The following is a 14,096-nucleotide window of genomic DNA, read 5'->3' as shown; positions in this document are numbered from 1 at the left end:
GAAGAGCTGGGATGGGAAAGGTGTCACCTTTCAAATTAGCAATTTACGGAATCACGGTTATTGAATCCGTGTGAGATCTCAGCGCCCCTATTAAATAGGAGGACGGCAGCTTAGTGTTTAGGAGTAAGTTTCAGGATTTAATGGTTCAAATTGTGGTTATGTATAATCTTGAACTAGTTGCTTAATGTCTGTCTCCTCTGTAAAATAGAAGGAAATAATAAAATCTAGCTAGGTCTTGTGGTGTGGTGAAGCTTGAATGAGAAAATAGATTTAAAGTGCTATGCACGTTGCATTTGTGAAGCACTGTAGAGTTTACAAAGGGTGTTTCACTCTATATTATCTTTGTGAGCGTCCTGACACCCTGAGGTAGCCGCTTGGCATCCCCATTAACAGAAGACAACATGCAGGCCTGTGGTCTAGTGGGTGACAGTGGTAGATTCAAGTCTAGGCCTTTCATCAGCAGTCGTTTTTTGTTCTTACTGAGTTATCACAGTTGATTGGTGAAAAGAACCCCGTTTATATGTTTCTGGTTTAAATTCTGTTCTCTCCTATTAGACATTCAGCAACACTTCACAGTGTTAAATACAAGTGAGACCATAATCACTCTCCATTCAAGTTTGCACCACGTTTTATATATATGGGGATTTTTCAGCTGAAGTGTTGTTGTCAACATTGGAAAAATGCCACATCCCTTGGTGCTAAGTATCTTGTAAAGAATAATTACATTGACAATATTTTTGAGTACATAGTATGCATAAGACATTGTGCTAGGTGGGAAATGATATTAAGCAGAGCTAAAGGAATCTAAGTATTCTTCAAAGTACCCAATAGGATGATGGGAATGTAAACTGGTGTGACCACTTTGGAAAACAGTAAGGAGGTTCCTTAAAAAACTAAATATAGAACTACCATATGATCCAGCAATTCCACTCCTGGGCATCTATCCAGAGAAAACCATATTTTGAAAAGATACATGCACCCCAGTGCTCACTGAAGCACTATTTACAACTGCCAAGACATGGAAGCAACCTAAATGTCCATCAAAAGAGGAATGGATAAAGAAGATGTAGTACAGGAGTTCCCGTCGTGGCGCAGTGGTTAACAAATCCGACTAGGAACCATGAAGTTGCGGGTTAGATCCCTGCCCTTGTTCACTGGGTTAAGGATCCGACATTGCTGTGAGCTGTAGTGTAGGTTGCAGAAGTGGCTCGGATCCCAAGTTGCTGTGGCTCTGGTGTAGGCTGGTGGCTACAGCTCCAATTAGACCCCTAGCCTGGGAACCTCCATATGCTGCGGCAGTGGCCCTAGAAATGGCCAAAAAAAAAAAAAAAAAAGATGTAGTACATACATACAATGGAATATTATTCAGTCATAAAAGAAGGAAGTAATGCCATTTGCAGCAACATGGATGGACCTAGAAATTATCACACTAAGTGAAGTAAGTCATCCAGAGAAAGAAAAATATCATATGAGATCACTAATCTGTGGAATCAAATAGAAGTGATACAATAGGACTTACAAAACAGAAACAGATTCAAAGATTTTGAAACCAAACTTTTGTTTACCAAAGGGTCAATGTGGAGGAAGGAGGGATAAATTATGGGGTTGGGATTGATATACACACTACTATGTATAGAATAAACAGATAACAGGGACCTGCTGTATAGGACAGGGAAATTTACTTAGTACTGTATGGTAACCTATATAGGAAAAGAATCTGAAAAGGAATGGATATATGTATATGTATAACTAGTTTACTTTGCTGTATACCTGAAATTAACACAACTTTGTAAGTCAACTGTATTCCCATAAAGTTAAAAAAAAAAAAAAAACCCAAGTACCCAACAGGATTTTTTTTTTTTTTGTCTTTTTGCTATTTCTTTGGGCCGCTCCCGAGGCATATGAAGGTTCCCAGGCTAGGGGTCCAATCGGAGCTGTAGCCACTGGCCTACGCCAGAGCCACAGCAATGCGGGATTCGAGCCGCGTCTGCAACCTACACCACAGCTCACGGCAACGCCGGATCGCTGGATCGTTAACCCACTGAGCAAGGGGAGGGACCGAACCCGCAACCTCATGGTTCCTGGTCGGATTCGTTAACCACTGCACCACGACAGGAACTCCCCCCAACAGGATTTTGATACAACATACAATAAATATTTGTTAGTTGATTGGATAATTTTAGGGCTTGAAACAAAGCATATGTATTCTTCAGGGTTAAAATCTTTTCCAGTGACTGGGTGGACTTAAATTATCATATCATTAAGTCCCTTTCACTGGCCACTGGACGCCATTGTGCAAAGAGACCTTTGTCTTTTTAATATAAAACCATACCTAGTATTTTGAGTTCACTACTTGTGAGATGTGATCCCAAAATGCAACTGTTTTTGTCTCTCACTGCCATTTAAAAATATATTCAGTGTTGGTTATCATCCTCTGCTTCTGGATGAAAAGTTGGATAGGACTGTAGTTTCTTTTCATTTTAGATAACTGATAGTCCTCCAGTAACTACATCTCGACCACAGCTTTGTTCTAGAATTCTAATGTTGGGTACAAGTTGTAAACAAATGCCTCAAACTTAATTTGGAAGTAAAGCTCTGTCCCCTTCTTCCCTTCTCGGGCTTAAGGTCTGGAATTGACTTTCCCAACAGGGATGCAGTTGGCTTAGGGTCACTACTTCCCCATTTCCTAGAGTCTCCTTAAGACCCAACATGGGTGGAAGTGGGGAATGGAGAAGCCAGAAGGTGGAGCACTTCCTCCTGGAGATAATGGCTTTGAGCTTGTTGTGCCTGACCTATGGTTAAAGCAACCCATGTGGGTCTTTCCCAGGTCCTTTGGAGTTTCCCATTAATGGGGACATCTCTCCCTGGGACTCTACGTGGATGCAGTGCCATTCCACTGGTCACTTGCAACTCCTTCCCCTCCTCTAGAAATCCAGGGTTCATTTCAGCCCCTTTAGATGGGTCCCAGGATGACCCCACATTTGTCCAAGGAAAACCCCATGCCGTCTCCTGCCCAAGTGACTCAGAGAGTGATGGCTCAAGCAGCCCCCTCCATGCTGTCCCAGGATGGAGCTTTAGCTCTCCCTGGACCACCCTGGGACTTCCCAGGGTTTTCACAGACCCTGGGAAGCCCCTATTACTGAGTTTGAGATGAGGGAGGTAGCGCTTCCACATTCCTCTCCAAAGAAATTTTCTCATACATCCTCCCCCTCCACACTCTGACCTCTGATTTTCAGCCTCAGGCTGCACCTTTTAGGTCCAGGGAGTTTGTATGTTTCTTTGTAACTTCCCTTATGCAGACTGTGCCACACCTTCATTTTGGAGCTGACGATTCTACAATTACCGTCTCCGTTGAAGCTTCACTTTAAAAACTTGCTGGATTAACTGTGGTCTTTGCACTCTAGGAGCTTGGGCTAAAATAGGCCTCGTAAGCACAGTACTGGAACATGGAGCTAGCCGGCTCAGTCAGCCAGGAAATGTCTGCCAGGCAAGTCAGAACAATTGAAAAGAATGACAGGGGCAGAATTATAGGAAGCAATTATTGAAAAGCAATAAAGCTGCCCAGCTTACCTCACTGAAGGACACTATGTGGGAAAATACTGAGGATGTCATTGCAATGGCCTATTATACCGACCCGGCTGTTCCTCCATGGTTACCTGATGGTAATTTAACAGAATTTGACATAGTTAAATTTATAAGTGGAATTATTTTAGAGACAAAATTGTTGACATTTTTTATACCTTAGAAGATTAAAGAGGAAAAAATATTGTTTGTATCTGACATTTATGAAGCACTTTATAGTTTCCAAACTGCTTTCATTTAGAGCATTTCATTTTCATTGTTTTATTTGAGGTTTACAATTAAGCTTGAGAGGTAGCTGGTTTGGGGATTATCTCACTTTGAGAGTGGACAAAACTGAGATTCAGAGAGGGTCAGCGATCTGCCCATAGTCACACAACAAGTAAAGTGATCTGAGACCTGGTGTTTTTGATGTCCAGGTCCCATGTGCCATTCACCATTGTACATGCACAAATGTAATTTTTCAGGCTGAGGCCTCTTATTCACAGCATTGAGAGGTACCTCCTAGGCTGTGGACACTCTTAAGATATACTCTTCATTTTCTCCCCTCACTTACTCAAAGTATATCCTGTACAGATATACAGGGAGCAAGAGGAAGTTAAGCTTCTTCACGTTCACTTGAAAAACGTCGGTTGGGTTTCTGGGTTTTTAGTTAAGGTGAGAATTATATAGGTGAGAGCATGGTAGTTATATAATTTTACATACCATCTAAGATGCAAAAGTACAACAGAATGATGAACTAATAGCTACTTTTAACCACAGACAACCAGTAGGTTTTATAGTTTATATTAGTTTACATCGCACTTACTTCATATTTAATATTTATAGCTTATCTTTATTTATACATTAGATATATTTTGGAAGAGCTACAAGTTAGATAAATACCTCTTTAATCCTCACAATTCCCTCAATGACTTTTATGACCATAACAGGGACGTGACTCACAGAGGAAAAAAAAAAAATGCTTCAGGCATGGAATGAAAATCACCAATTTAGAATTTTAATATTCACTTCAAGACACTTTCTGCTTTTGTCAGTATAGAATCTTAGTGTTTTAATTATATTTATCACATAATCCCTGTGAGGAGCTCATCAAATTGATAGCCTCTGTAGTCTTTGCATACAAATTTAAGGGTACAAATACATTAGGATGCAACTTGGTGAAAATTTACAATGCAATAAAAATTAACTAATTTCATGGAACTGGATAGACACAAGACTCTGGAACGGTCCTAAAATGTATTCCCTAAAAAAAAAAAAATTTGCATGACAAGTCTCTCTTTAATGGAGCTCAGCTGTTACCTGTGCACCCTCGGTGTTGCTTTGCTTTAAATGCTTGTCTTACCACAGCAACGACACCTCCCCGGCCATGTTCTTCTGCAGGAGGAATCAAGTGTTGCTGACGGTGCTAACAAGGAGGCTCCATTTAATTACCAGTTGATTACAAAGAGGATTTACTACCTAGTATTTCATTGGACGGGAGAGGGTTGTCGTTTTCAAGGACTGTGTCAGGAGTCTTAACTAGGAATTGCTTCATCTTAAACAACTGTGGAGGTACCTCTGATTCTGACAGTGAAAAGCTGGAAGAAGGACCTCGGTTCTTGTCTTCTTTGAAAGAAGAATTCAGCAAAGAGACCAAGATTGTGAAAGAGATAAAAGTACTTATTAGAGGCAGAGTACGTGTGGAAGAAGTGAAGTGCCTGTGGAAGAGCACCCGGTCAAGCTAGGAGTGAGTTGCAGGCAACAGGGATAACTAAGGGTTGCTCAGATGGGGCAGTTTTTCTCAGTTATCTCCATATTTGGTCCTGGCGTGGGCACCCACCTCCCAGCCAAGATGGATTCCAGCTGGCGTCATCTCCCGCCCTTTGTCTTTCCCTTCGACTGAGAGCCTTCTCTGCGCGTGCGTCAGGCTGGGACCTCCGCAAAAATGCACCCAATCAGGGCCCAGGGCTCCAGGTGATGCCGCATCTTGAAGGGTCAGCCGGAGACCAGCTGCCGCTGCTCAGCCTGGGGCAACGAGTTGCAGCTGTGCAGCCCAGGGCCTGTCCATCTCCTACCGCATCTCCTGTAGAAGAGACCCTCAGAAAGTCCCTATTCGTCAGCCTCATCTGTCAGGCATTGCTAAGTGAGGGTCCCAATATCATTTGGAAGCTTTCTGCTGGGAATAACAGGATACCCCATCAAAAATAGCTTAAATAGCAAGGGCATTTATTATTTATTATCTATTAACAATATATCTCGAAGCGGGCTCTTTCAAAGGTTGGTCCTGCCGCTCAGGGATGGCATTGAGGAGTGGCATTCATGCCGCCCCCACGGTCACAAGATGTTGGTGGCAGCATGAAGCTGTGCGTTCTCACAGGTTGGGGGTCTCAGAGCAGGGAGGAGAGAAAGGCAGAGCCCCCTCTATACACTCTTTACAGGGAGAAGGAAAAACCTCCTAGAAGTGTCTCGGCTGTGTTCTCCTTACATCTCCTTGGCTGGAACTGTGTCACATGTCCACCCAGCAGTCGCTGGCAGAGATGAAGTGGATTACTATTTTTATGACTGATTTAGACCAATCAGGTTTCACCCCCCGGGGTTTGGGGGAGGAGCTCATCTTCTCTGAGTACTTTGCTGCCACAGCTTGAACCAAACAGGAGTCTGTTCAGCTGGAAGAAGGGCCAACGGCTGGCTGTTAGGGAGATGCTGACAACGTGTGCCATGATGTCTGGGTGAACTAATGAAGAGTGTCTCCTGAGAAGCAAGAGGTTTTGAGTGTTGCTCATCCTGACTGGAATGAGAGAACCAAAGGCAAATGCCTGGGCAGGATGCTCTGGAGCTAAGTCCTGAAGTGAGGTCTCACTGCTGCCTGATCGTGAGGGCCATTAGAATCACCCAGAGACGAGTTCTTATTGTGGCTCAGCAGTAATGAACCCAGATGGTGTCCACGAGGACAGGGGGTCAATCCCTGGCTCCGTTAGTTAAGGATCTGGTGTTGCCATGAGCTGTGGTTTAGGTCACAGATTCAGCTCAGATCTGGTGTTGCTGTGGCTCTGGTGCAGGCCGGCAGCTACAGCTCGGATTCAACCCCTAACTTGGGAACTTCCATATGCCATGGGTGCAGCCCTAAAAAGACAGAAAAGAAGAGAGAGAAAGGGAGAGAGGGAGAGAGAGAGAGAGAGAGAAGAAAGAAAGAAAGGAAAGAATCACCCAGAAAGCTTTAAAAAGCATCTCTCTCCAGCACCCATCCCAATGCTGGTCTAGTTGCTGGAGGAGGGGAGCACAGGGGAAAGGGTTCAGCATTTTTCAGAGCTGTAACAGGCAAAAGCCAGCATGGAGAACCCCAGCCCAAATCCAGGTCAGAGCTCCCCTGTCTGAGGGCCTCAGCTAGGATCCAGCAGGAAGAAGAGATGTCACCAGAGTCCTGGGCTTCAGAGCAGGAGGAAAAGAGGACTCTGATGATGCATGACCCAGAGACAGGTCTCAGAGACTCAGGGTGCTATCTTTGATGCCCCCCTCCTGTTACCATGCCATTTGGGCCCCTTTTTATATCTGTTCTCCCCCTGGCCCCTCTGACCCCACTCCATTCTCCTCCTGCCCCCAGTCTACCCAACACACAACAACCAAGGTGACTGTCACAGACCACAGTCCAAGATGTGCCTACCTCTGCTCACAAGGTCTCAATGTCATGCCCACTGACTACCACATTACAGCCCAGATCCTCCTGGTTCTGTACTGCAGCCTCTACTTCTAGCTTATTATAATAACTAGGATTTATTTGGGGGTTATAACAGGTCCAGCACTAAGTGCTTTGATGACTTTTCATCAGCAAGCCCTTCAACCTGAAAGTATTACAGTTACCCTCATTTTACACGCCAGGATACTGAGGTTTCGTTTCTTCACTTGCCCGGGTCACACAGGCAGTAAAAATGGAGGATCTAGGGTTCAAGCCCCACTGGTGTGTGTCTGGAGGTCACGTTCCTACATACACCATGTACTCAGCCAAATAGGACTTCCCCCATTCCCTGGACACTCCTTACATCTCCCTGACTCCTTGCCTTGGCTTTGCATGGCTCCTTGCCCTTAGAAGGCCAAGGAACTTGGCAAAGATGTTAGTATAGCACTGGGTGCTCCTCTGGCAGGATTGCAAGGTGGACCTACCTCAGGGTTGTCTGAAGGAGGGGGAAAGAAGATGAAATGTGTCTGCCCATTCTCTCCTGCCTTCCCTTTTCCCCTGGTCAAGTTCATGGTGGATCTTGTCAGGACCCTTTTGTGGCTTTCTGTACAAGGACCTATGGTCCAGGAGGAAGAGCAGAAATAGCATGTGGGGGATGACAGGGACTTGGGGATGGTCCAGAGGTTGAAGTCTGAAGGGATGGCTACAGGCCCAGGCCGAATGGGGAGGTAAAAGAAGGGGAGGCCGCGCTGGTTTGGGAGAGGCTGGAGGACAGAGGTCACTCGAGGGCACAAAGCAGATAAGGGGTTTAAGGAGGGAAGTGAGAAGTGTCCTATGGTAGAAAGAGTCCCCGGACTAGAAATCAGGGGACCTTGCTTCAAATGCTGCCTCTGTCACTCTTTTTTAAAATTTATTTATTTTTTCATCTTTTGTCTTTTTAGGGCTGAACCTACGGCATATGGAGGTTCCCAGACTAGGGGTCGAATCAGAGCTGTAGCTGCCAGCCTGCACCAGAGCCACAGCAACACCAGATCTGAGCCGCGCCTGCGACCTACACCACAGCTCATGGCAACACTGGATCCTTAACCCACTGAGCGAGGCCAGGGGTTACCCACAACCTCGTGGTTCCTAGTCAGATTCGTTTCCGCTGAGCCATGATGGGAACTCCTGCCTCTGTCACTCTTTAGCTGCGTGCCTGTGAGCACGTCACTGAATAGTTGTGGTTTTCTTGTCTCTGAGATGTGAAGAGTGAACTACATGGTCCTCAACATACAGCCAAGCCCTAGCCTTCCACGGCAGGAGATTGTGGTCAGAGAGGGGGCTGAGGGTTAGACCTTTTGGAGGTGGCTCAGTTGCAAGAGCCAGATGATGAGGTCCAAGATATGGCCTGGCTGGCTGGCCACTGCCCTCGAGAAAGTCAGGGTGGTCGGAGGCCTCAGGGGGCCAGAGGAAGTACAGGTGAGGAGGGAGAGGGGGAGAAGAAGTGACCTGTCAAGTTGTTTGTTCCTCAAACCCTTGTGCTATGCCAGTGACACCTGTGTACAGGTGTCTCCCCACAGAACCTGGCAGCCCAGAGAAGGCTGTGACCCTGGGGCTTGAGGCTCTAGGAGAGAGAGAGAGGCTTCTCAGCTCTCTTGGGTGATGACAGCAGTGAGTTCTTCTGAGTCTGGAGACCCATGGCTTGGAGGGGGTCACCCAGGAGGCTTTGCCACTTCTCGAGACTCTCACATCAGTTTGTTTGATTTTCAAAACAGTATCAGCCTAAGGATATATTACCTTGGCAGTATAAGAAACAAGTTAAATAGAAGAAAAGAAAGTTTAATTTAGCTATGAGAATTCAAGTGTTCAAGGAAATGTAGAGTCCAGCTTTAGGTTTCAGTATTCAGACAGAATCCTAGCAGGTCCCAAATCTAGCTGACAGTATCTGCTCTTCTAATAGCAATATCTTGAAGAGCTAAAGATGCTAAGCTCCTCGGTTCATTGAGATGAGGAGTCATACAATGCTTTGTGCTCTTCACATAAAAGATATGACATAAATAGGGTTCACAGCATTATCTACCAAGGCCACAAGCAATGGAAACTTTAGAATAATCATGGTGCACTTACAAAGCACTTTGCATTAGAGCCCCAAACACTTTACATTTCCTAGAGCTAAATACACACGTAATAAGCACACAGCACAGTGCCTATGAAACAAGAAGTCTGATGACGATGCCTGGTGTCAGTGTCAGTGTCACTGTCCTGGCTGTGATGTCGTGCATAGTCCTGCAAGAAGTTATCGCTGGGCAACTGAGCAAAGGACACATAGGGCCTCTCAGGACTTCTCTCATTTCTTATAACTGCATATGAATCTCTAGGACCTTAAAATCAAAAGTTTAAAATAAACCACTTCACTTTCTCACTTCCTACTTCATCTCTGCATGGTTCATAGAATGAAAAGCTATGATGAGAGTACAGAGGAAATACAAATTCGGAAACAAACAGGATGATTATCCTGTGATGCAATGTGGATAAGACACTTTCGTCTGAAACTTGAAAACCAGTGGACCAGCCTTGACTGATAAGAAAAGTGAAATTTCAGCACTGAAAATCACAATGAAATTATTCTTTCTGGGTGTTTTCTAAGTTCACACCCAGAGATTATCGCAATAAATGGTGTGCCAATCAGGTTTTTTTTTTTTTTTAAACTTCATTGTGACAGTTCTTATTAGGGTATGGTTAGAAACAGCAGCTTTTCAATTTTGAGAGGTCAAATGCAAATGAAGAGAAGAAATTTTAGGCAGAGATGGCCATGTCTGCCTGAAGGAGCAGAGATCCCCTGGCTTCTCCAGGCCCCTGCTACTCTCAGCTGCAGCTGCTTCAGAAGCCCCACAGGTCCTACCTCCCCTGCCCTCTAATTAAGCTGCAGGAGCCAAGCCCCCAGCCTACCACTGCTCACCACACAATATGGCACCTCATTTCAGCCTAGCACCCGACCCTATAGATCTGCCAGGCTTTGCGCTAAGTGGCTTAAGTTCTTTGGAAGCCATGTGATTGCATCTGGTACCAGCTGGTTTCCTAGGACAACTCCAGGCAGAGTGCACTGTAGTTCTCCAGCCGGGCCCCACCTTGAAGTCATGATTTGCCACAAGGAAAGCTTATCCCTCATGGAACAGCATCATTTCATGTTCCCTGAGCCCAGATAGCCCTTGCTCTCAAGAATTTCATCAAAAAGATTAATGCCTCTGTAAAAAGTTTTTAGAGATGCTCCAAACCATTTTTTTTTGTCTTTTTGCCTTTTGCAATTTCCTTGGGCCTCTCCGCGGCATGTGGAGGTTCCCAGGCTAGGGGTCTAATTGGAGCTGTAGCCGCCGGCCTACACCAGAGCCACAGCATCATGAGATCCGAGACTTGTCTGCAACCTACACCACAGCTCATGGCAACGCTGGATCCTTAACCCACTGAGCAAGGCCAGGGATCGAATCCACAGCCTCATGGTTCCTAGTCAGATTCGTTAACCACTGAGCCACAACGGGAACTCCAAACCATCTCTTTTTGATTATAGTTTTTCTTGCTCACTTTATATTACATTTCTTATTCATTTGGGTCCCAGAGAGGAGAACCCTGAGAAGAGCTTGGAATTGTGTAGCTAAATGGGACGGCAAGCTGCTTGTGAACAGAGGGCTTGTCTCCCTTGCACACTTTGGGTGTACAAGATACACGTTTTCCATATAAGCATAGTAGCCAGTCAGTGGGTTACCAACCCAACTAGTATCCACGAGGATGCACTTTCAATCCCTGGCCTCACTCAGCAGGTTAAGGATCCAGCGTTGCAGTCAGCTGTGGTATAGGTTGCAGTAACAGCTCAGATCTGGTGTTGCTGTGACTGTGGTGTAGGCTGACAGCTGTAGCTCCGATTCCACGATTCCTCTGCTAGCCTGGGAACGTCCATATGCCACAGGTGCAGCCCTAAAAAGCAAAAAAAAAAAAAAAAAAAAAAAAGAATAGTAGCCAGAACATATAGATCTTCAACAAATATTTGTCGAATAAATGAATGAGGGCTTGAGAACACGATGTTCAGGGTCAGTGTCACCATGTGTCACCCGTATGTACCAGGGTATTCATCCCCTGACAGGCACCTCCAGCCCCCTCTAGTCCCGCCCACCACCAGTCTCTTGCCAGCTGTGTCTGGGAGTTCTTGCAGCTGTGCTGCTATCTCACCCATGCTCAGGAACAAGTCCCATCATCGCCCTCCTGGCTCCTGCCATCTCAAGGGCCCTTCGCTGTCCTAGCCTCAGAGCTCTTCCTCTGGGAGAGTGTAGTCTGCCCTCCCACCCACTGGTGCCGCCTGGAGTGGGAGTGCTGGGGTGGGCACTGCTTCCACCCAGAGTCTCACACAGCCATTCATCCTCGCTTCTCACCTGCTCCTCCCTCGGGGCCTCAAAACCAGCCCGCAGGCCTAAGGGGCAGATTCCCCTCCATCCTTCCCATTTCCTTCTTTCCACCGCTTTTGGCACAAACCACCTGAGCCAAAAGTTCTCCTGCAAATCAGCTCCTGCAGACAGGCATCGGCAGGGGTCACCACCCTCCCAGATCCAGGCAGCAGAGGCTCCACGTGAACTACCCAGGAAAGAGCCCTCGGCTTAGGGCCTCGAGTCTGAGGTCAAGCCTCGCATCTTTCTCTGAGCACTTTGTAAGGTGGGAAAAAGCAATCATAGGAGCTCCTTGGACCTCCTTTTCCGGGTCTGTGAAGGAACGTGGGTTCTAGCGGTCTATGGTACCATAAGATATTTGAGGGAGAAGAAAGTGAGGATAAGAGGCCCAGGAAGGAGATGGAGGCTTGGGAAGTCAATGGAAAGGCCCCTAAGGGGGCATTTCTCTGGGCCCTGGGAGGAGATAGCCCACCCCTGGAGCTAACAGGGGTAGCTTCTGCAGCAAGTGTGGAGATAAAAGATACCTCTTAGGTAGGGTCACCTCTTAGGTTCTAGGAGCTTCTGCAAGATAAAGAACAGATGTGGCCCTTTTGTGCAGTCATACAGGATGGCTGGCCACACTCCTCCTAGCCAAGACTTTTCCTTCTTTCTTTTGTTGCTTGTGCTTTTGGTGTCATAGCTAAGAATCCATTGCCAAATCCAAGGTCATGAAGATTTTATCCTGTTTTCTTCTAAGCATTTCATAGTTTTACCTCATATTTCAAAGTCCTCAGCCCATTTTGAGTTATTTCTTGGATGGTGTTGGTAAGAGCCAAGCTTCATTCTTTGGCATGTTGAAGAGGGGTGAGAGACTTTGGTGAGTCAGCACTGCATGGTGTTACTTAAATGTCCTTTGATCTAGGGTCAGGGGGACCTGTAGTTTCTCAGGAAAAGGGGCTATAAGATCCTGAGGGTATGAGCTTATCAGAGAGTGACTGCATGGTACTTGCCATAATGGGTTGAGGAAACAAATCCCTCTTCTCTGCAGAACAGCTTCTGCAGAACAGCTTCAGCAGACACCTGAGGCTGGCTTGAAGGTGCAGGCAGGGACAGAGGGCAAGTAGCTTTGGGGCAGTCACAAAGTCAGACTATGTGGAGGCAGCAGCAATGGTAGCCCTGGGCCACCAGGGGGCAGAGCAGAGGAGGGTACCAAGTGGGAGCACATGAAATGGCTACTCAGAGGGTCATCTGCCAGGGGAAGAAAAGAACTCAGAGGACCTGGATTTCAGCCTTTCCATTGGTGGGCACTTGGAGCCAAAAACTATTTTTGTTAGGTTTTGCTTTTCCTCCCCCAGGATGGCACGTCCTGGAAAAGCAAGAGTTACAATTAATTTCCCTTTTCAAAATGGAATTCAAAAAAGAACACGCTGTTTTCCAGGACCCCAGCTTTCTGCGAGAAATTCTAACCAGCATTCAGAATTAAGCAATGTTTGCCAAAATGTAAATTTCTTTTAAGGACTAATTTTTTTTTAAAGTTACTTAATGTTCGCAGCAGAGAAAATAAGAGAAAAAGAGGACTCATTTATCTAAAAAAGAGCAGTTTTATTTGGGGGATGGGATGCTCACAGAGAACCAATGTAATTCTGTGATATTAATCTATTTCAATTTTTTTCAAAGGTCAAAAACACAGTTTACATTTACTGTCACAAATTCAGTGAACATTTTTCATTATGCACCAAGCAAAAATTTGAAATGAAATGTTCAACAGTGTTCAAACAAATGAAGAAATCCCCTCCCCCAGGCCATCCTTTGACATAACTAGGACAATCCAATATAATAACCCTCTAAAAGGATTAATTCTGCCTAAAACCAGCTCCTGCAAAAAAACCACATTGCACTTTCTGAAACATTCTTAATAATATGCACCTCATTATTACATTTACAACCCATGAGCCCGGTGCTGACTCTGTCTTGGAATATTCTATGATAATGCTGCACAAGGGAGCCCTCGCAATCAGAATTGTGGGAAAACCTCAATAATAATTAAAATATAGAAAATAAAAGAGCAAAAAGGTTCCATGTTGCTTTAATCAAATTATTAAAATATTTAAAACTTACTCATTGCTAGCAATGATAGTGTAGCACAACAGGTCCACACTTACACGGCTGATGGCAGTGCAAAACAGCAGTGCCAGGCAAAGCCGTGCAAAATGTTGATCTCATTCAGTGATTTGCATTATTCAGAGAAAGGGCAATGTTTTACACCTGCTTAATGCAACATTAATATAAGAACATGTGTAAGCTGGAAGCTTCCTGGGTATCTAGTGGGGGGGTGCTTGGTGGTTAAGTAAAATATGCGGTACCCACTCAATGAAAGACATTGAGACATGCAAATAAGACAATGTTAAGAGGTACAAAAGCTCTGTCAACGGCAGGGGGGAGGGGCAGAATCGTAAGTGCAGTTTTACCGC

This window comes from Phacochoerus africanus, chromosome 2 (assembly GCF_016906955.1).
Source record: "Phacochoerus africanus isolate WHEZ1 chromosome 2, ROS_Pafr_v1, whole genome shotgun sequence".
NCBI classification, from domain to species: Eukaryota; Metazoa; Chordata; class Mammalia; order Artiodactyla; family Suidae; genus Phacochoerus; species Phacochoerus africanus.
Note: the sequence above shows the minus strand (reverse complement) of the source record.